The sequence below is a fragment of the Mustela nigripes genome, chromosome 11, assembly GCF_022355385.1.
Source record: "Mustela nigripes isolate SB6536 chromosome 11, MUSNIG.SB6536, whole genome shotgun sequence".
Lineage (NCBI taxonomy): Eukaryota > Metazoa > Chordata > Mammalia > Carnivora > Mustelidae > Mustela > Mustela nigripes.
The window spans coordinates 8,772,564-8,793,973 of NC_081567.1; the positions used below are offsets into that span (position 1 = coordinate 8,772,564).

The window sequence follows — 21,410 nt, forward strand, 5'->3', positions numbered from 1 at the left end:
GGAGAGAGACTGATCGTGGTTATTGGAACGAATATTCTGCACTGTAGTAATTGGTCGATAGACTGACCTGTGCTCCAAGGGAGCCGATTCATGGGTTGGTATGACATTAGATGGACACGTTTAGTGGAGGACCACAAGGCTGTCTTCACCTATGTCTGATGTGATATGTTCGCCATTGACTGGATGGAACACTGATAATCTGATGATCTGATTCATTGATGACAGCACCTGGGAGCCTCATAAATAGAGTCATTTTCTTTTTTTTCCTTTATTTTTTAAAAAAATATTTATTTATTTGATAGAGATCACAAGTAGGCAGAGAGGCAGGCAGAGAGAGGAAGGGAAGCAGGCTCCCCGCCAAGCAGAGAGCCTGACATGAAGCTCGATCCCAGGACCCTGGGATCATGACCTGAGCAGAGGCTTCACCCACTGAGCCACCAATGCGCCCCTAGAGTCATTTTCTAAAAGGACTCACTAGACTGGACAGATGGAAACATTGAAGAAGGTGGAACAGGACAGAGAAAATTCCCTCACTCCGAAGCCAGATCCCAAGCAAACTCTCTAAAATTGGAATAGGATAGACATGATGGAGACGCAGCATATTTAGGAAGGATTCAGGGGTCTTCAATGATCACTGACACGATCTGAATCAATACTATCCTGTGGCTGCCAAAAGTGCTTCTTATCTTAGGCTGCATCAACAAAGACATGATGTCTAGAATGGGGAGGTGATAAGAAATATACAGGTGGTCAGAATTCCTATCTTCAAATACTTGAAGGATTATAGAGGATTTAGGCCAAACCTGGCTGAATCTGTGGGGAAGCTTGTTAGGATCAGATAGGGTTGGGAAGCCTGGGTGGTTCAGTCTGTCAAGTGTCCAACTCTTGATTTTGGCCCAGGTCGTGATCTCAGGGTCCTGAGATCAAGCCCCACAATAGGCTCTGTGCTGAGCTTGGAGCCTGCTTAAGATTCTCTCTCTCCCTCTCCCCCTCGCACGTTAGTCCACACTGTCTCTAAGAAAAATAATTAGGTGGGGTTTCCAGATTTGGCAAATAAAAAACACTAGGGAAGGGCCCCTGGGTGGCTCAGTGGGTTAAGCGTATGCCTTTGGCTCAAGTCATGATCCCAGGGTCTTGGGATCGAACCCCACATGGGAGTCTCTGCTCAGCAGGGAGCCTGCTTCCTCCTTTTCCCTCTGCCTCGCCACCCTGCTTGTGCGCGCTCTCTCTCTCTCTCAAATGAATAAATACAAGTCTTTAAGAAAAATACTAAGATGCAAGTTAAATTAAATTTGAATTTCATTAATTTCATATTTGGGGCATACTTATACAAAAAAAAAAAATCATTGTTTATTTGAAACTCAAATCTAACCGGGTATCTTGTAGTTTCTAGGTCAGTCCTGCCTGGGACCCACACCCCAGACCTACTGAACCCGAGTCTTTTGGGGATCGTTCATGTCTCCCCGAGTGATTCTGATACAGACTCTCTCTGGACCAGCCGTGGGGCGCAGGTGTCTGGAGCAGCAGTTCTCAGATTTTATTCAGAGTCACCCAGAGGGTTTATTAAAACACAGCTTCGGAGTTTCTGGTTCAGTAGATCTGGGGTGGTGTCTAAGCATTTGCATTTGTAACACGTTCCCAAGTGTCCTTGATTCTGCCTGTCCCCCTGTCACACTGAGAAGAGGAAGGACTTGGGCAATCTGGGCTGTTCCAGAAGAAAGCCAGGACTCCTGCGGGGAAGTCAGCTCTAGCGGACTTCAACTAAGCCCAAGCCAGGATTTTTTTTCCCCCCTTAACAATCAAACCTTTAAGAGAAAAACTAAGCAGTTCAGTTCATAAACGAGTTCCCCATCACAGGAATGTTGGAACAGGAGGTAGACATCTTATCCGCTCGACAAACACCCACCCAGCATCTTCTTGGGCCCGATCCTATGAAAGGCAAGGCATTTGGAGATGAACATGACCCTATCCTAGCCATCTGGGAGCTCATGGACCAGTTTGGGAGACCAGATGGATGGTGCAGCCGTTTCCGGTGATGGGGAACATGGAGGGCAAATTGGGGGTGCACTGAGAGCGAGAAGCTTGTGGGGTCAAGCAGGCAGGTGTGGAACCAGAGCCCCAACTCTCACCCTGACCCTAATAGGATAAGGTCCTTGGGGACAATTACATTGAGTCTCTTTGGGGATACAGTAGGAAATGGGGGAGTCTTTTCTGCGGATTGGCTGTGAGACCCTGAGAAAGTCAATCCCCCTCTCTGGACCCTTCCCCCTAACCCCCCACAGGTCAATGAGGGCTATAGACTCAAAGATCCTGCACATGCTTTCCCCTCTGGAAATCTAAGTAATACTAACGCCTGTGTATACTACAAAACCTCCAGCCCAGTCCCTTCCTGCTGATGTGGTCAGTGGCCAGAGCCGCACCAGCCACCCCCAGAGCTCAACCCTGAGGATGTTCTCAGCATCCAAGGATCCAAGGTCCCAAGGGCAAGCCCAGATGCAGGGCCAGGTCCCAAGGGCAAGCCCAGATGCAGGGCCAGCCACATGCATGTGCACGTTAAGAATCTGGCTGATGGGCTGACTGGGGTGGGGGCATCTCCTCTCCTGCTGCTGGCTGGAAAGTGGTTCAAGGGCCAGAGCCCTGACTTCCAAGGCTTGTGGCTGAGTCCCTGGGCTGGCCTCCATCCCCCCAGACCCCAGCTGGGCTCCCCTGAGCTGCCCTGCTTGAGAACAGGATGGAATGCAGTCTGGATGCGGGTACCTTCAAGTCCAGCTCTGCTGGGAGAGATTAATGGAAGGTGAAACAGCCCATCCGTATGGCAGGGTCCAGTCTGCTGACAGGCTCAGTGCAGCTAATGAGCTCATCACTCAGCCCAGGGCTCAGAAGGGGAAGATGCTCAGGGCCTGGCCAGGTCTGGGAGAGAAGGCAGTGGACCACATATGCGTCTGATGGGGGAGAGTGGGACAGGTTCCCGGGAGCCCCTTGGTCAGATGACTAAAACTCTGTGCCTCAGTTTCCTTGCCTGTAACATGGAACTAATAATAGCATCCTCCCTCTGGGTTTGTTGTAAAGGACTAACCCCTGGGAAATGCTATCGGGGTGCCTGGTATGCAATGAGCATCTCATAGGTAGTACTCATCATCACTATCATTGCTTGTCGGGGCGACTGTCCTCTTCTGGATACAGCGGGTGTGAGGAACCCCTACACGTCCTGGTGAAGATGCCTAGGGAGCCTTATATCAGGTCTGGCACTGGGGAGGAGGCTATGACCTGGGCCTCACTTGGGAGATGTCATTACATTGGGAAGACTGAAACCCAGGAGTGGACCAGGTACTCGACTGGGGAGGGAAGAGAGGGCAGAGGTTGGCCGGGGCAGGGCGGTGGGCACCATTCCGAGGAGTTTGCTGGACTGACCTCAGCCACTTTCCCTTCCCTCTCTGCTGGCCACTTCCCCTACTCCCCATCTCAGCCTCCAGCACTGGGACACCCCCAAGGCAGGCACCCCAGGGTCCCCTCTGCTCCCTAGAGAACAGCACCCTTCCATTGGGGTTCCTTCAGCTGTCCCTGCCAGCAAGAGGCCCATCTCCCCAGATATAGTGCAGGACTCGGGGCCACCACCCCATCAAGATACAGATTTCCATGGCTTCCAGCAAGCCCTGGATCCATGGTCACACAATTTAACCACTATCCTGCCACTAAGGTCCTTCTGTCTCCCACTGGCCCAAGATAAGAATTGGGAATAGTCAAGGAGCACTGGACTCGGAGCCAGAAGACTTGGGCTTGAATTCCAGTTCTACCGCTTCAGTCTGGATGACTAGGGGAAACCCTTAAAACTCCCTAAGGCTCATTTTTCTCATCTGTAAAATGGAGATGATGCCCCCTACTTCCTAATGTAGCGGGACAGTTCATTCTTTCCATGACAAGCTTGCTATGAAGACAGGTCCCGATGACCCTCTTGACCCCACCCCGTGCTGGGGGAACAAGAAACAGACCAGAGGGGTCTGTCTTTGTTTGCGAAGCTCTGAGAAGGCAACGGTGTTTGAACTGGCCCTTCCAAAGATGAGTCTTGTCGGTGGAAGGGAGAGGGAGTGGAGGCGGGGCACCGCACAGGCCGAGGGCAAAGGCCTGGCAGGGCCCAGGGACATGGGACTCAGAGGGGCAGGGTGTGTGGGACGCACAGTGTCGTGAAGGTGAGGTCTCTGAACAGAGGGGGAGCCCTCCCAGAGCAGGAGCCCAGTGTGTGGACAGGGGGTGGGCAGGGGCAGGCCTCCTGAGTTTCCCGGACAAAAAAGATTCTGATGGGGCCCATCAGAAATGTGATGGAACTTATAAATTCATAGGAAACCAGGTACTCGGTTGGGAAACTAAGTCTGGATCTTTGTAAAAGTGAGTGTGCGACCATCCCCCCTGGGTCCAAGGAATCCGAGGGTGCCCCTACCCCACTCCCATCCCTGGCGCTGACATGTCCCCTGGAGCAGAAGGGGGAGGTTGCTCTCCTAGTAACCCTCCCCTCCCTGGGGGTCCCTTCTCCCAACCTCCAGGCCATAAACATGAGCATGGGGAGAGGGGCAAAGTCATCAAGTAGTGGGTAGAACAAACTAGAAGCCTTCCCATGCAACCTGTCCAAGAGGGTAGAGCTGGGGGCTAAGGGCCACTGGGCCACAGAACAACCCCCCACAGCCCAAGGTTTGGGCCACTCATTTGTGTCACATCTGTTCACCAAGTGGCCACTCTGGGCCCCCCCCCCCAGAGGATAAGAGATCCAGGGGAAGGGGCACTGATGCTGAGTGCTGGGACGAGGGATGGGGCAGAGACAGCAACTGAGTTGGGGTGTGTGGGGAGGAGCATAGCTGGGAGGTCTTCCTGGAGGCAAGATGTGAAAGCATAAGGAGGAGTTTATGGGGGGCGCCTGGGTGGCTCAGTGGGTTAAGCCGCTGCCTTCGGCTCGGGTCATGATCTCAGGGTCCCGGGATCGAGTCCCGCATCGGGCTCTCTGCTCGGCAGGGAGCCTGCTTCCCTCTCTCTCTCTCTGCCTGCCTCTCCGTCTACTTATGATCTCTCTCTGTCAAATAAATAAATAAAATCTTTAAAAAAAAAAAAAAAGGAGTTTATGGGACAAGGAAGGGGAGGAAGGATGTCCTGGGCAGAATGTGGAGATGTGTGGGAAGAAGACTTGAAGAGGAAAGATAGGAGAGCGTGGGCTCGTGCCTTGTGCATGGCTGAGCACAGAGGACCGGGGGACAGGGTGCTGGGGAGCTGAGGAGCTAGGTCAAACCCTGCAGGTCATGGGGAGCTAGTGAGGGCTGTTGAGCTGGGGAGGTCCTGGTCAGGTTTGCATTTTTGGAAAGATCTCTCTTGCTGCCCAGTGCCCTCACTTTTAGGGGTCCCTGCCCTTTGGAGAGAGGTCTGACCCTAAGGGTCAGTCCAGCCCAGGCATAGACCTGCAAGTGGCTGTTCAAAGTCACTTACTATGTGCCCTAAACTGACTTAACTCCTGTGCTCAGTTTCCTCATCTGTAAAATGGGATTAATATAAATGCCTCCCCAGCTTAGGGGTGAAGTAATTAGCCCTCAAATTAAGGGTAGGCAGAAGTATTAACTGCCAGTTTTACCCATAAACAATGCCAACCAGTCTAAAGCATTATAGGCAGGAATTAATCAGTAAGACCTGTAGATCAGTATAAATCAGAACAGATCAGGTGGATAAGTACCATTCCAGATCAGCATCAGCTTGCAAAACAAAGACCAGCAGGCCAACACGGGCAGCTGCTCACAGAGACCAACCCACACAGACCCCTTTTAGCTGGTAAGAGACCCTACAGCAGGAGGCTGGGGGGTAAAGTATTCAGACAGGCCGGCAATGAGAGGGTTAAGCAGAGTGCGCTGCCTCCCGGCCTTCTTGGAATCTCTTGGGAGGTGCTGGCACTGCTGTTTGTTACCCAACCCTCGGGAAGATGCTGCAGCGGGAGGGAGAGCCTCAGAAAGCCTTCCTCTTAATTATTCAGCAGCCGGAGCTTCCTGCTGCCCCCGGAGGAGGAGGAGCCGGGAGGCAGGCTCTGGCCTGAGCCCCCCCCCCCCCCCGGGCTGGGTCTGGCAGGGGGGTTGGAGGAAGGGGCAGACAGCCTGGCCCATGGGGGTGCTGGCCCCACAGCTTGGGCTGCAGGGTCCCACTCCTGCCCCTGCAGGTCCAGAGCTACGGCCAGGCCCAGGAAGGCCCCCAGGCCCCGGGCGGGGCTTGGAGCTGTCCTCTGCCAACAGTCTGGGTCTGCTGTAGCATGGAAAAGGCGGGGTTGGCCAAGCTTCTAGAGCCAGGGAGGGGTGTCCGGGGCAAACAAGAGAGGGAGGGCAAGCCCAGTGTCCAGGGGACAAAGCCCAGGCTGCTTAGCTGACACCTGGGTCCTGAACAACCTGTCCGGCCCCACTGGGTCTCAGACACACGGCTCAAGCATCTCCTCCTCTGTGAAGCTTTCCCTGACCTCCAGTGGCAGGTGCACCTCTGCTATGCTCCCAGAGCCTTACCCTCGGGCTGCCACTCTCTGCCTTTACTTCTTTCTACCATGACTTGTCCCTGGCCTAGTGGAGGCTCTCCCAGGGCAGTGGCTCCAAGGGCTCTCCAAGGGTAACATCCATCTTTGTGTCCCTCGTGCCCAGCACCGATCTTGGCACAACGCAACCACGTTGTGAACCTTACTTAAACCATCTGTGAACCTTTGTTGAAATCCAGCCTGGGTTTGCGCTGACGGGGAGCTCAGTACTTGTTTTTTACCACTTCCAGAGACCTCAGCAGGAGAGGTCTCTGGTTCCTGCTTCAGTGTGCCCAGACTTTGTGTGTCCGTTGGCATTTTTACACAGGTCACATTGTCATATACTTGGTAAACCTTGGAGTTCAGCTTTGTCTTTGGGTAGAAAGGACTTGCTTGGCACCCAGGCTCTTGCCGATCAGTCCAGGGCCTCTGTCCCTGTTCTGTTGGCTCTGATGTGGGGTCCCAGAGCAGAGATCTTGGGTGGCTGCTCCCTAAGGACAGGAGGCCTCAGCTGTCAGCTCCCCACAGAGGAGCCCACAGCAGAGGCGGTACAGCCCGAACGAGACCAGTACAGACCAGCGTAGCCCAGGACAGGCCACGGAGAGTCTGAAGCCAGAGTTCAGCCCAGACTCATCCACAGAGGCCGGGGGTGGGGAGAACCCACAGACCAAGGCACACCAGCATTACAGACCAGTGGAAGAGAGCAGACCAAGCAAACTGGTCATCGAAAATAATGCAGACGGGTCCAACCTGGAAAGCAGATCTGTACACACCAGTGCTGATGCCAAACAAGCAAGTAGTCTTTTAGTCCCCCTTCCCGTACTCCGCTGGAACAAAGGAACCCCTTCCCACCCGGCCCACTCTGCCTCTCTTCAGGGTCCCCTCTGGCCTTTAGATAGCAGATAGCATCCCCCTGGCTGCCTGAGCTCGGATGGAGATTTGAGGTTCAGGGGGTGGAGGCGGGTGGGGCAGTAACCTGAGAAAGAAGCTTTTCATGGCTGAGCTGTCACTGACAGCATGGGCTGCTAGGGAGTGATCTCTGTGTCCTGGGGAGGGTCCAAGCCAGATGGCCTTGGCGAGGCACCCTAGGGAGAGACACCTGTGTGCCAGGACTCCGTACTCTCGGAGGCCTCTCCCTCCCTGGCCTCTGGGGCTGAAGCTGCAGTGAAAGCAGCTGAGCCCCGGGGCCCACATCAGTTTCTACCACCCCCTTCCCCACCTTCTCCCTGTAAGGATCAGATCCTTCAGGCTCACACCTGGGAGCTGGACTGAGAAAGAGTAAGACGGGCCAGAAGCTGTAGGATCAGATCTCTTTTCCTTGTTGAGACTCAGTTTCCTCATCTGGACAAAGTGTCAGTGGCCCGGCTGTTACTACTACTGGGGCCAGGGTAGCTCTGGGCTCTGAGTCTCTGGTGGTCTAAGACTTAGAAGAGTCAAAGTTGGTGGTGAGGGGCTGGCCTGGGAGCTCTCAGCAGGAAGGATGTGTGCGGGACAGATAGACAAGCCCCTTCCACCCACTGGGGAGGGTGACGGGAGAAGGCAGGGCAGCTGCCTCCACTGCCCACACAATCTCATTATGGAAAATTCCCTCTATTGACTCAGCTCTAATCAAGCAGGCTGCCCTGGGCATCCCCCCCCCCCCCAGGTTTCTGCTGGGCCGGGTGAGATCAAAGACAGAGCCGGGCTGGGGGCTGGAGGCGCCTCTGCCTTTCCCATCGATCCAGATGCGCCTCCTGTTGCTAGGCAACCGCCTCCAGTCTCTTCTGGTCCTTCCTCCCCCAGGGGCCGCAGGATTGGGCAGTAAAGAGGGAGAGAGAGAGACCCCACGTTCATTCTCTAGGTCTTCCCTTACCGAGCTAGAGATCTCTGTCACCAACGCCCTCCTCTTACCCGGGGAACACCCTTCCTAGCCTGGCAGCTTGACCCTCCCCCAGAAATGGACCCCTTTTCTCCCCTCACATTTGTATTAATCCCCAGAATACTTGAAATTCACACCTCCTGTGCTGCTCATAAGCACTCTGTCAGGAAGACAGGCCCTGCGATTCTGGAGGGGAGGAGACCCCACGGGGGTCTGCAGAAAAAGTCAAGGCTACCAACTTCCAGCCCAGTGTTGGGCTCCTAGATATAGGAGCCATTTAAGCTTAAGGGAGTGGCTCTGAATTCACACTCCCAGTTTTGAGTGGGTTGGCGCTTTTTTTTTCTCCTTCTTCCAAAACGTAGGATGCATTTCATAGTAGTTTTTTTTTCTTTTTTGTTTCAAGTGCTGTAATTTAAAACTGTAAGTTGTGTTTTAAAACAGGCATAAGAATGTACTGTGGGTTTTGGGGGCTGTAATTGACCAAATGCAAATCTGTTCACTTGATCACATTTTAATATTTTGCATATTTCATCTATCCTATACTGCTCATCTTTCCCTTTTTTTTTTTTTTTCTTTAACCAAATATATGCATGCCATCCAGCAGGGATGTGCTGACCTACTTATATAATGGCTTATTTAGGATTTTAAGGTCTCTCCCCGTTCTGAGGTCTTTACAGCCCTCAGGGATGGAAAGTATCTCCCTTTCTCTCTGGTCCCTCATTAGACCTTTTCTTTCTTTCTTTCTTTTTTTTTTTAAATAAAGATTTTTATTTATTTGTTTGACAGAGATCACAAGTAGGCAGAGAGGTAGGCAGAGAAAACGGGTTCCCTGGTGAGCAGAGAGCCCGATGCAGGGCTCGATCCCAGGACCCTGGGATCATGACCTGAGCCAAAGGCAGAGGCTTTAACCCACTGAGCCACCCAGGCGGCCCCCTCATTAGACCTTTTCTTAATGCAACTAAGAGACAGGAAGAGGGATGTGTTCCCCAAAGTATGAAGAGCCAGAACTTGGGAGTTCAAGGGACCAGCCCCACAGAGGGCCACCAGGAGATGCACGGTCTGTGTGCAGCCATCTGGGTGCCCCTGGTCCTGCCACTGCCTGCCACCTGCTCCCCCAGCTCTGCTGTATGGTGACAGCTCCTCCCTGACTCCCCTGCTCAGCCCCCATCACACTTCAACTCTGAGAGGCACAGCTTTCCAGGGTCCTTGACAAATGGTAGCCAATTAATGTCAATTAATCTGATTAGCCTAAATAGTTAATTAAGCAGTTAATTAACAACATCATTGACAATAACCTATGGCTCCCAAGGGATTGTGGGTGGGAGGCAGGGATGGTGGGGGGCTCTCCTCGTTCTGGAAGGGGTGAGTCCCTTAAGGTCAGACTGGGTGACTGGGCAGGGGCTGCTCTCTGGGTCTCCACCTTGCTCTATCATCAGCCCCAGAATCTTCATTGCGGCCTCGTCTGACACCTTCCCCCTTCCTCCGCTGCCAGCAAGCCCGCCCCTGGTCCCTGGCCAGGATTGAGAGGGTCTGATTTATGCTGGAGAGGCCACACCTCAGCACAGCAGAGGAGAGCTATTGTCTAGAAACCTGTTCTGCCCTAAAATCCCAGACAGGCATCCCTGTCTCTGTTGCTACTACCCCCACTCCAGACTGTGTCCCCTCAATGCCTCAACCCTTGTCAGGGCCATGGACTTCCCCAAGCTGCCAATCAGCCCTGGAGGAGAATCATTGCCCTTAAGCCCATCCTACAGATGACTGCCCTGAACCCCTCCCAGAGGCCAGACCCTGTGTTTGCCCTGGGGACCCACAACAGTAACTAACACAGGGTTTCTGCCCTCTAGGAGCTCCTAGTCTGAGGTATCAACAAACGGTGAGGCCTCTTTTTTACTACCGTGTCTTAGCTGGGTGATGCTAGGCACCGCTCTGTGCCTCAGTATCCCCCTGCTGTGTGGCCTGACTACCTCCTAGGACCTTGTGAGAGCTCATGAGTTAGTCCATGGGAAACCCTTAGAGCAGGACCCAAGCACATGGGAAATGGGGTGTTTACGGTGATTACCAAGGGAGCCAGGAGGGTAGATGACCAGCCAGGACAGAGAACAAGAGGGGCCGAGAAGGACGTAGCACGGGACCCTTGGGGGCACACGGCAGGAGGAGAGCTTGGAACAAGGTATTGTCCAGAAAACACATGAGCAGAGGCTGAAATTCAAAGAGGTAGAGGAAGGGAGAAGAAGAGCATCCAGACAAAGAAAACAGCACGAGCAGAGTGAGGAAGTGCTGGTTCCCGACTCTGGCACGGACACTTGCCTGGGAGCTTTAAAAAAAATGCAGATCCCCAGGCCCCATACCGAATCCATCGTTACGGGTGAGCCCCAGGAATCTGCTTTTCATAGGCTGTTCTGGAAACCCGATGTGGCTACCCTGCACCTAGAGACCCATGGCTGCCGTGGATCTGGGTGTCCCAGGTCGGGAGGAGCTGAGCTGCAGTAGGAGAGGCCCCTGGCCACGTGACACATGTCGCAGGCCCCCAGTTCTCTCCATCTGTCCACATCATGCTTGCCCTTCGGGGGTGACCTTCCTGAAACAGCTCTGGCCATTTGCTCACCTGCTGGAAACATCCCTGGCTTTCTCCACTGCCCACAGGAGAAAGACCAGACCCCATCCCCCACCCCCTGGACTGGCACTAAGACGCTTCATGAGGCCCCCCTCTTTAGCCTGGTCCTCAGCCTCTGGGCCCAGACCCCGACTCTCCAGCCACACTATCCCCCAAGAGCTTGGTGTTTTCCCTCCGCACCTCGGCGCATGCTGTTCCCTCTGCCAGAAATACCTTCCCCTTTCCCTCCCCTGGCAAACCTGTCCTCCTATCAAGTCCATCTGCGAAGCCCGCTCCAAAGTCAGCTGGGCAAGCAAACTCCCCCACTGCCAGTGCCCCAGCTGTCCTTGGAACGCTCCCTCATTAACCCATATTCTGTCTCAAAACATTCACCAGTTTATAGGCCTCGCTCCCCACTGGACGGACAGCTGCTCCTCCCTTTCTCCAGTGCCTAGCACAGAATTTGGGGATGCCTATATTAATTCAGCTATTGAGTTCAGAAGACTACTGAGCCAAAGTCTGATGAATGAATGAATGAATGAATGATCGTCTCTGCTTTCTGGTACACGAGGAGCAGGGGACAGAGGGAGAGAGCATTTGGAGGCAGGGAAGAGAGGAATTCTGATGGGTCACTGATGGGTCACAGGGATCAATAAGCATGTGTCAGACCGGGCCAAACAGGGAGAGGGGACCGGGCTGCCTGGAGGCAGGACCAGCTGAGTTTTCCAGCTTCCTTCCCATTCCAGAAGTCCCCCTCTGGTGCCCTCTTGGGAGAAGGGGTGGCTTGGCTCCTCTGCCAGTCATGAAACCTCCTCCCCCAGCCTGGGGGTCTCTGATTATGAGGGCTGGACCAGTAGCCGAGGCTGGGCCCTCCCATTCTGCCCTGCCACTGGCCCACAGGTCTTTCTTTCTTTCTCCCACGTGCACGTACACCCTTGTCAGCTCTCCCAGCGGCGTGTCTCCAGTGCCTGTCCCCTTTGCAATCACCTCCTCCCAACCCCTGGCCTGTTCCTCTTTGGTCTCTTTCTTTCCACCCCCCGCCCCCCCACCCCCCCGCGCCGACCAAATGCAACCAGAGTGGGCTTCCTAGAGTGCAGATCTGACTATTTCGTGACAATGCTCCAAAGCCTTTTTCGACTTCCATTGCTTTCCAAATAAATCCCCAGCTCTTACAGTGGTTCTTAAGATCCTTCCTGACCTGGCCAGGCCTATCCCTGCCCCCTGGGCTGCCTTCCACCTTCTACTCCCAAGCGTGCCCTGCGTGCCATGGCCACATTAGATCATTCCTTATCCTCTTAGCTCACCAGGACTTTTCATTCCTTTGTGCCCACGCTGTTCTCTGGAGTGTCATGCCCCTGCCTTCTCTGTCTGGCACCTTCCCTGTTGTTCTCGAAAGCCCAACCTCAATGCTCCCCTCCCAGAAGCCTCCTCTGGCTGCCCACCGTGGTCCTCTCAGTCCGACCAGAACATCAGCTCTGTTCCCTCGTGCCTGCCTTTCCCACTAGTTTGGGCGCTCCTCAAGGTCATGGTTGGTGTCCGGTTCACCTGGGTCCTCAGCGCTCAGGCTGGGACCAGCAAATAGGAGGCAGCCAGTAGATCCTGACTATGTGGTCTCACATTCAGATGTCTGGGGGGAGTGCCCTGGATTTAATCCTGGCCCAAGTCACTTCTCATCGCACGTCTGGAGGCAGGTATCCTTATGCCCATTGTACAGGGGAGGAAACAGACCTGAGTGTAGAGGGCCCAAAGGAGATCAGAGCCCAGGAGACTGGTAATTGCCTGATTCCCCATTCTGAGCTTTCTTCTGAGGTCTTGCTGGATCCAAGGGGATGTAAGACCCTCACATGCTCCTTCTCCCCCAGCAGCTTTGGTTCTACCCTCCTCCATCCCTGGTTGACTGTCACAGGGCCCAAGGCCATCTCTCCAAGGGAAACCCTCCCTCTCCTGGCCAGAAGACCTGAAAGGTGTGCCCCACCCAAGAAGGAAGGACTGGGGTAGGGAGCAAGATTCTCTTCCCAGCTCTCACGGGCTCCCTTGGGAAGCAGCCCCAGCCTTCAAATAGCCATTGAAAGCAAGCTTTTTGAAAAATCTTTAAAGACATCAGAGAATTCTCATGATAGAGTGAAAAATAGAATGCCGGCTTCCCCCAACAGTGTGTTCCCAGTCATTTAACTCCATGTCACTATGAACACATGGAAAAAAATCCTGGAGACACCATCCGCTGTGTTCACTGTGGTTCTCTCTGGGCAGTGGGACTATAGATGAGCTTTATTTTCTCCTTGGCTTCTCTATTTTCTCAAGTCTTGTACAAGGAAGATGTGCCATTCTTCGAATCACAAGAATTCAGTGAAATTTGCTTTTTACCTGGCTCCAACCCCGGGCAGTTTTGGGGGGTGGGGTGGGGATGGAGCTCAGTACGGGGGGGTGGGGTCTCAGAGCCACAGGCCCTACTTGAAGCTAGAAATAAAATAGGTAGGCCAAGAGCTCCCCGGCTCAGGAAGCTGCCTGCTCCCCAGGGTCCGGTTCACTGGACCCAGACCCCCTCGTAGGCCTCAAAGATGCCAGCAGGATGCTAAGGGAACTGTGGTCCCGCTTGCCAGCTTCTTCTGGAAGAGCAGCCTCTGCAGCGGGCAGGAGGCCAGGGAGGGGCTAGCAGGAGACTGAGGCCAAGCAGGACGCCTGGGAGGCAGCGCCGCAGGTGGATGGGCTGGTAGCGTTTGGCGGGGGGTAGGGGTGACCCTGGGGTCGGGGGCTGCTCTGCGCTAAGGCACACATGACCACTGTGGCCTTCCCCCTCAGGCCAAGAGAATCAGTTTGGGCAGCCTGGACCTGCTCACCTGCCCCGGCCCCCTAAGGGCTCCCCCCCACCCCCACCCCACCCCGCTCTGGATGGCATGGGGTCAACAGGGCTTGGCCTCTGGGATTGGAGCTGTCCCCCTCCTGTGCCCAGAAGAAGGTGAAGGAGCAGAACCCCGAGGTGTTGGCAGGCCCTGAGCCACAGTGAGAACTCGGCTGGGCCAGCCTGGGGTCTGTAACTGTTGGTGATGAGCCGCTCCCCGTCATAATCCCTCTGCTCATCCCTCACTGACCCCTCTCCCCCCTCACAGAGCAGCCCACCCCCCCCTGCCTCTCTGAACCCACCTCAGTGAGTGCCCTCTCTGATCCTTCCACCTCTGTGAGCCCCCTACCTTTCCACACCTAACACAGGTGGGTGTTAGAATCGAGAAGGAATGTACTTGCCTGACATCCTCTCCCCGCTCAGACCGGACTCGTCCCCAGACCAGCTCACGCCCTCTCTGGGGCCCTGCACCGGCTTTTCAGAGCAACAGCTGCAAAACCCTTCCCTCCCACCCAGACGCCACGGATAAGCCTCAACTACCTCACCCCTGCCGATTCCCTGGGTTTGGGGCCTGTGCACTTGTGTCCTGGGAGCCTCCTGGAGTTTGGTGAACAACTCAGGGAGGGCCTCTTCAAAGTGTCCCTGTAAGTCACCTCCGATCCTGGGCCAGGATGGCTAAATCCTGGCTCAGAGAAAGAACCTGGGGTCTCCACGTAAGCCACTGGGCCTCTCCAAGTCATATTCTCCCTGTTTAGCCAAGATTGCAGATGAGAGGGACAGTGAATTTTAAATCTCAGCTTCAACTAGTAAGTCAAACTCTGAAACACTTGGAGGTGACTTCTACCTCTGCCCATAGCACCACAGGCTTCCCGACATCCAGATTTACAGAGCAGAGAGATCTTAAAATCGTGCTGCTTGGCAGGGCTTTCAGGGGTCATCCAGTCAAACCCCATCATTTTATGGCTGAGGACACTGAGGCCCGGAGACAGGCAGGGACCTGCTCAAGGTCACACATGGAACCAGGGGCGGAGATGGGCGCAGAAAGAAGGTCCTCAGACTCCTGTCCCAGGGCCCTTCAGCTACCTCTCCCTCCCGTCTCCTCCCACCTCCCGCCGGCCCACTGTGCCCCGGCTGACCGTCACCCAGGAGAGCCTAGGGAACTGAGGACAGAGTGATGTTGTGGAAGCCACACGGGGCCCCTGCGGCAGTGGGTGTGGGCTGCACCAAGACCTTGCTCTGTGACCTTGGGAAAGTCACATCACTTCCAGGCCCTGTTTTGCTCCTCTGTGAAAGGGAGCAAAAACACCTTTGAATACCAGGTTTGGGGAGGGTGAAATGAGGTCATGTATGTGAAGTGACAGGTGCATGGCTGGAGCTCGGAGGGTGTGAGGGAGTTAAGGAAGAGAGGGTGGGCTCCCCTCCTCTCCTCAACACAGCCCCCATGGCTGCTGGGACAGGAGGAGCCTTGGGGACAGTAAGAAGTGGGCAGAGGAAAGGTACAGTCAGTAGAGCAGGCTGACCCCAGCAGCGCTGGCAGTGGCTTGTGACCATGGCCCCGTCTCAGGGGGTGGGGGCTATCCACTCAGAAAGGAACAGCCAGTCTCTGGCTTGCTGAGGTCAACAAGAGGCTGGCAGGCAGAGGAAGTGAAAAGTGGGCATGGCAGTGAGCAGATGGGCCTGCCAGACCCAGGGTCCCGCTCTGGCAGGCGTGACAGCGGTAGGGGTGAGTTGTGCTGGGGGCACCCAGCTGGCCGGTTCAAAGCACGTTCCACCTCCAAATATCCCAGTGACCTTGGGGGAGTCAGCTCCCCACTGCGCTGCACACCCTCACTCCTAGTCTCAGGTTCCCCACCTGGAAAGCCGGCATCCCGAGTCAAGAAACTAGCATTTAATTGGGCCTTGCTAACAAGGGGCTAGGACAGGTCATCAGCTGCACTTCCGTCCCAGAGAAGACGGCTTGGGTGGCTTTGTGACCTTGGGGAAGATACTCCAATCTCATTTCTCAGCTGCGAAATAGGGACAACGGTGCCTTCCTTGGGAAGCTTTTGTGAGGACTGACTGAGTCATCTGTAGCCCTGTGCCTAGCACGGAGCCTGGTACCAGGCCGTGGGCCAAAGTCCACCTCCTCTGGGAAGACACAGACATGCTTCAAACAATGCTGAAAACTTTCCCACCTTTACCCAGCTCCTCCTGAAGAAATTCTTACTTGCCTTTCATCGACTAACATTTGCCCAGCATTTTCCAGCCCCAAAGTCATCTCCCTTCTATTATCTGGATTATGCCTTGAAACAGCAAAGTAGATGCTGTTAATGTGACACCTGTTTTACAAATCGGGAAACAGGTTCAGGAAGGAGAAGTAGCTTACCTGAAGTCATGCAGCTGAGATCTGAACCCATCTCTCAGACTTCAGAGTCCGTGACACCCTACCTACTTACCCCCACCTCTTAAAATCCAATCAAATCTTTATTCACCCTTCAAGAATTCCTCCTCCACCCCTCACAGGAGAGTGGGATGGGGCATAAAGTTAAGAAACCCCAAAGCTGGTAATGTGTGGGAGCAAGTTCCTAGCCAGCTTGGTCCTATTTCTGGCTGAGGTAGAATTGTGTACCTGCCGGGGCCACGACCTTAAGATGCACAGAGAAAGTCTCCAGTCCCTGCCCTGCTCTCGGTCTAAGTTCCTGCCTTTTCTCTTGACATAGGACCAACGGCCAGCCCAGGCCCTCTGATGCCAGAAGTGGGTGAATGAGTGAGGTCTTAGGGGAGTGAGAAGTCGTGGCTGGGCTAGAGCACAGGCATTGGAGTAGCAGGCTAGACCTGGGTGCCCTTCTCTTGCTTCCCACCAAACCCATGCCCACAATGGACCTGCTGCCAGGAGCAGGAACTGCAGGAGGCTTCGACACTGCCCTGGCAGGAGCCCTGGGAGGGAGGGGGAGGAGGCTGCGAGGCAGAGGCTGCGTCTCTTCTCTCAACTCTCCTTTTGACCAGGAATTTGCTCTGAGCTTGGGCCCACTCTGAGCTTCAGAAACTCTCCCTGGGCGTTTGGGGAGGCCACAGAGAACCCCCTGAAACTCCTTGTGGTTATTTTCTCTTCTGTGCCCTCCATCCTCTTTCCAGTGTGAGAGTAAATGCCATCCTGTGTGAGACCCAGTTCTCGTTGCCAGGCCTGCCTCCCTAGGGGCATTTGGGCAGCTGGGAAAGGGGCCAGCCTGTCCCCTGTGCTGCCACCCTCTGCTGGACAGAAGCCCAGCATTCAGGTGGGGACTTGCTCCCTCCACCCCTGCCAGGGACCAGCATCTCCATGGGGTCCCTGCATTGATCTCTCCCTCCCCTAGGGAGCAGGTCCTTCTCTTCATTTGGGGGGAGGGCAATTGGACTGCAGTTGGGGGCCTCCCTAGCATCCTCGTGGGACAGGCCATGGTCATTTATGCCCAGGGGAGTCCTGCCCATGACCCCGCAGTGTTCCCACTTTCTCCATTCCGCTCAGTGAAATGAACAATGTTCCTTATCTCTGTTTCCCAGTACCTCGCACCCCCGGATCAAACACTCTTGCAGTCCTCCCAACCTGCCCCCTGCTCTGGGGCCTGCGGACTCTTGAGCCCCTGTCCGACTGTGGAGGCCCGAGGTTCAACACAGCCCCAGCCCCTCTGGGAAATGCCCCCGCCCCACTAGGGGCTCTCACCTCCCCGCTGACCGCCGCGCTCCGCCGGGTGCTGAAACCAGGCCCTCCGGCCCCGCTAGTCCCGGCTCCTTCCTCCGCTCGGCTCGGCAGCGCAGCTCGGCGGCCCCCGCGGCCCCGCGCCCTCCGTCTCCCCGCGGACGCCGCCGCCGCCGCCGCCGCCGATTGCTGAAATGCTGGACAGCGCACCACCATGGAGGTGGCCTCCCTGCCCGTCCGCCGGCCAGAGAGGCCCGGCCCCCACAGCGCCCCCCGCAGGCCCGGAGGGCCCCCCGCAGGGGAAGCAAGGAACGGGGCGTCGGGCAAGGACTCGCCACCGCAGCGACATCAGTTCCACTCCCCGCGGGTGGGAGCACGCCAGCTCCCAGGGGCGCCCCGGGCCAGGGAGGTTATTAATTTGGAACTGGAAGCCGAACTCGCTAGTCTGAGTTCTCGCCAGGACTCTGACTGCGCCGCTGGTGTCTAATAGGGCCCTGGAATCCAAAGGGGGACCCCCCAGGAGCCCCCTGTTATCATGCATCCTGCATCCCGGTAGCTGCTAACCAAGGCTGAGAGGGGCGGGGATGGGCCATCCTAACTGGGAGAGGAATTTGAGAATGGATCCTCTGGATCATCAGTGGTGCTTGGTTGGGCGTCTGGAGTTGGGAGTTCAAGTCACCCTTTGGTTTCTCTTTTCGTGACTTTGGGTGGCCTGTCGGTCCTGCAGCTTCCACCTTCCTTTCCTTGGCCGAACAGGAACAGCGAGCAGGCAGAGTGTGGGGAATTCAGGGGTAGGGCAGGCTCCTGAAGAGGCTTTGGAAGCCCAGAGACCTTTCTCTAGTGGAAGCCAGGAACATGAGGTCTTTGTGGGGTTGGGCGTGGGGCCATTAGTGGTGTCCCCCTACAAGCTTTCTGTCCCAAGGAACAGGGCTGGAAGTGCCAGATCAGGCCTGAGCAGCATCCAGACGTGACGGTCTTAGGGAGCAGGTTTTAAGGAGGCATTTATAGGACATGGAGAGTCTTCCCTGAATGGAGTGTGTTTGTGGTGTGTGTGGCTTTTTGTGCCTGTGTGCCCGTCAGTATATATGAGTGTCTGTGTGTGCCTCCTCCCCTCGCTGCTCCCCCCCCCACACGTTTCTTCACCCGCATGTGTTTTTGGAGTGTGTTCAGGTTTGAGTGGTTGGGATCCTGGCGCTGCTGGCCCTTTCCAGTCTGCAGAACAAAGCTTGGGGTGGGGAGAAAGGGGTGGGCTACAGCTGCTGCCTCCATTACCAAAGCCTCGTAGCCCCAGGGGCGAGTCCTCTGCTGGTCTCCTGCCTTCTGGCTGCATGAATATTTCATCTGCTGGGGCCTGGGGCTGGCTTAGCACCAGTGTGCTCGCTCCTCCTGCCCCCTTTGCCTGGCCAGCCAGGCCTCCCAAAGCAGAGCGGGTTGTAGACAGATCAAGGGCTGGGAGAGGGCCCTGGAGGGGGACTTGCCTTGCCTGGGGAGCCATGGCTGAGTGTGTGGAGGGGCTGTGGGGGAGGCCAGGGAAGGGGCAGGGAGGGCACATTCTCAGAGGGAAGCCCATTCCTTAAATAGAGTCATGTTGGTTTTAGGAAACTGCATCACACTGATTTGTTTCTTGGGCAGCCCTGGCCTCAACAGTTTGGGCCTAGTGCCTGGGCACACCTTGTCCTGGCCCGGCACACCCCTTCTGCAACCCCTGCCCACCCCCCCAGCTTCACTGTGGGAGGTAGTTCAGGGCAGAAGGGGAGGGGGTCCTGCAGCTGGCGCAGGCTAGCCTTCCCAGCTGCCTTGGACCCTCTTTCTATTAGACCTGAGATAGGGGAACCCCGGGTGCCTGGGCAGCCCCTCAGCCCCAGTACCTCACCCCCACCCCTTGTACCTCCTTGCCCTTACCTCAAAGGAATAGGTCTCTACCTTGGGCTCGCTACTGGCCAGCTAATTTTCCAAAGAGGGCTCCTACCTTTGTGCTAGTCATTTCATCACACGGCATCAACATCTGTGCTGGGTTTTCTCTATTTGCCCCTCTGGGTCCATTCTCCTCCCTTCTCTGCCCTCCTCGGGGCCTTACGAGGCTGACCTCTGCAGACCAGTTACCCAGGTTCCCTTACCCTTGGCTACTGCTTAGGTTCATTCATGGGGGAGCATCACCAGGAGAATGAAAAGCAGGAAGAAAGAGAAGCGAGGTATTTATTCCCCTGATGGGTTCCTCTCTGGCTCTGGTCCGGTGACCCCTCCTCTGGGGCTCCTGGCCTGACTCTGGCATTGTTTCCTCTCTGTAGCCTTTCAGGCAGTGTTGTTGGCTCCTACTGCTCTGAATCTGGGTGCTTTTCTGTTGTTCTTGGCTTGTTCTCAGATCCTGATCTACAGCTCTGCGCAAAGTCCCTTTATCAAGGCCTCTTCATTTCCTACTTGATACCGGGTCCCTGCCCCATGCACCTCCCTGGCCCACGCCCAGCCTCTAAGTTAGAACCTTGTGAGGCCTTAAGCCCTCTGGATTTTCTTCTCCTGCAGACCTTCTTCCCCCTGGAACTGTCTTCCTCCTTCACCTCCATGCTGTCTGCCTGGTCCAGGTGCTGGAGTCCTGTCCAGTGTCCGTTCTTCCCCATTCCCTCTCCCCTGGAACATACATCTCTACTCGAATCCCCGTATAGATCAGCATGCCCCTGCCCAGCGCTATTGTTCCCTCTTACCCTCCTTTAAAAAAAAAAAAAAAAAATATATATATATATATATATATATATATATATATATCGTGGCAAAATAGACATACATAAAATTTACCCTTTAAACCATTTCAAGCGTATAGTTCAGTGGCACTGAGTCCATGCACACGGTTCTGCAGGCATCACCCAAAGCCAGACTGGAGCTCTACACTCGAAACACGAACTCCCCATCTCCTCCCCCCTCAGCGCCCTGGCACCTTTCTCTTTACTGTTGCTCTCTGTGAACGTGACCACTCTGGGGACCTCGTGTACATGGGATCCTATAGTATCTGCCCTTTTGTGACTGGCTTATTTCGTTTAGCATCATGTCATCCAGTTTTCTTGGTTAAGATTTGATTGATTGACTGATTGATTGAGCATGAGCCTGGGGGTGGGGTCGAGGGAGAGGGAGAAAAAGAATCTCTGGCGGACTCCGTGCCGATCGTGGAGCCCGACGTGGGGCCGATCCCACAGCCCTGAGATCACAACCTGATGCTCCCCCACTGAACCACCCAAGTGTCCCCCCCACTCTTTAAAATTGTTAATAATAGGTGTGAAGCTGGTGTCTCTTTTTGGTTTCTATTTGTATTTCCCTGATGACTAGTGATGTCAAACGCCTCTTTGTGTGCTTAGCGGCCGTTTGTCTATCTTCTGAGGAGAACCTCCCTCGTGTTTATCTTGTCAGCCACCATCCTATTACTCACCTGCTTGTGTTTTTATTCTGCCCTCACACCCCTAAACCTTGAGCTCCATGAGGGGCGAGGACTCTGTTCCCAGTTCTCACACATGGTGGGTCTGCTCACTAAATAGTTACTGACTGGGGCGCTTCGGTGGGTCAGTGGGGTAAGCCTCTGCCTTCTGCTCAGGTCGTGATCTCAGGGTCCTGGGATCGAGCCCCACATCGGCCCCTCTGCTCAGCAGGGAGCCTGCTTCCCCCCCCCTCTCTCTGCCTCTCTCTCTGCCTACTTGTGATCTGTCTCTGTCAAATAAATAAATAATATCTTCAAAAAAAAAGTTACTGGTCAGATGTCTAAATGTGTTCCGTGATGTTTTCCCAGTCCCTCTTCTGTCTAGTCTCAGCAGCCAAAAGTAGGTCTGCCTCACATCCTGCCATTTGTATCATGAGGACAATAAGGACATCCATGAGGGGCACCTGGGGGGCTCAGTCGGGTGAATGTCCAACTCTTTCTTGATTTTGCCTGCGGTCATGGTCTCAGAGTCCTAGAGTCGATGA

At 55.0% G+C, this 21,410-nt stretch overlaps 1 protein-coding gene across 1 annotated transcript in view; it reads right to left on the reverse strand.

Moving 5' to 3' along the window:
- Window positions 1–17,578, reverse strand: part of SRRM3 (serine/arginine repetitive matrix 3) — a 61,629-nt gene extending 44,051 nt beyond the window's left edge. Inside the window, exon 1 of the mRNA XM_059414656.1 lies at window positions 17,490–17,578. The gene's annotated coding sequence lies outside the window, so the exon portion shown is untranslated. The remainder of the gene's footprint in view (window positions 1–17,489) is intronic.
- Between the last annotated feature and the right edge of the window lie 3,832 nt (window positions 17,579–21,410).